Genomic DNA, 1,392 nt, shown 5'->3' with positions numbered 1-1,392 from the left:
TAAAATCAGTGATATTATCTGTGAAATTACAAACTGAACATCTGTTGGCAATAGTTTTCAAATTTTCATTTTTACAAACACGTAAATTTTCTGTTATAGATATTAGTTTTGGTGTGCCACCCCTGGTTTTTCAGTGCCCCCCTCCCCCCCTGGCCCCCTCTGAAAAGAAATTCTGCAGGCGCCCCTGGTGGTCAGTGCTGCGGTCTCACAGCCCTAAAGCTGCAGGTTTGAGCCCAGGTTGGACACCCAGCCGTTCTTTTCGTTGAACTTGCAGGACAAAATGAGCCTGAATGAAACCGTCATGTCTCCCGCCCACGTGCGGCTGCAGGACACGTGCTCTGGGAGACGTTTCTTGGCGTCCGCTTTGCAACGCGATCCCTGTGTGAGTCTGCGTTGCTTTTTGGCAGCCGCTGCGYGCCGGCAGCTTGTTTTTGTCCTCTGAGATTTTCGAGGGAGACTGAAGAAACCGAAGTTGACCATCAGTCAGTTTGTGTGTCGCAACGACTCAATTAGAGGCGCACACAGCAGAATTCAACACCAGCATCTAAAAGTCCTCCTGAGAACAGACCTCAGAGACGTCCGTCTTCAACACATTTCTGTCAGAGCAGTTTATCTGTTCAATAAAAGACAGAAATGTTTTGTTTTCGTGGCAGAAGGTCACAGTCCTTCACTCAACAAGCTGCTGCGCAAGAAAATGTCACAAGGGAAAGGAGGAAAATGTGGACTCGAGGCTATCAAATGAAGGAAAAGGATATTAAATAACCAAAAGCACCGAGAGTGCATGTGTCCAAGAGGAAGAGAAGTTGTCTGCTGAWTGAAGGGTTGATGGTTCAATCCCTTCATCTAAACCCTAAATACCAAAGAGTTTGTGGAAACCAATAAACTGATTGATGGTTTTGATCAGGGTGGAATAACCAGGGGTCTGCAACCTGCGGCTCTGGGGCCACAGGCGGCTCTTTGGTCCCTCTGCAGTGGCTCTTTTTTTGTTTTTATACCCACAACATAAATCAATTTGTATACAAATATATGATCAATACTACTAATACAAAAAGTAAACCATGTTAGCTCATGCTAGCCTGTTGTTTACGTAAATAATCCAACTTCTTTTTATGATCTTTCTCTTAAATCCATCAGAAGTACCTTTAAATATTTTAAAGACTACATAATTATAAGAATTAGAAAAAAAAATATGCCTGAATAATTCAGTTGTACTCGTTTTTATGCAATTTGTTATAAACTATATACGGTATTTATCTTGTTTACATGAATATGGTCTTTTTATTTGTTCTGATGTGTATAATAATACAATAATAATGACAATTTTTTTTGTTTTATAATGTCACTTCCACTGACCGTAAAGGTTCCCAGAAAGGCCTATAAAAAGGTCCACGG

Source organism: Austrofundulus limnaeus, unplaced genomic scaffold, assembly GCF_001266775.1.
Source record: "Austrofundulus limnaeus strain Quisiro unplaced genomic scaffold, Austrofundulus_limnaeus-1.0 Scaffold358, whole genome shotgun sequence".
NCBI lineage: Eukaryota > Metazoa > Chordata > Actinopteri > Cyprinodontiformes > Rivulidae > Austrofundulus > Austrofundulus limnaeus.
The sequence above is the reverse complement of the archived record's forward strand: the minus strand, read 5'-3'. Positions refer to the sequence as shown.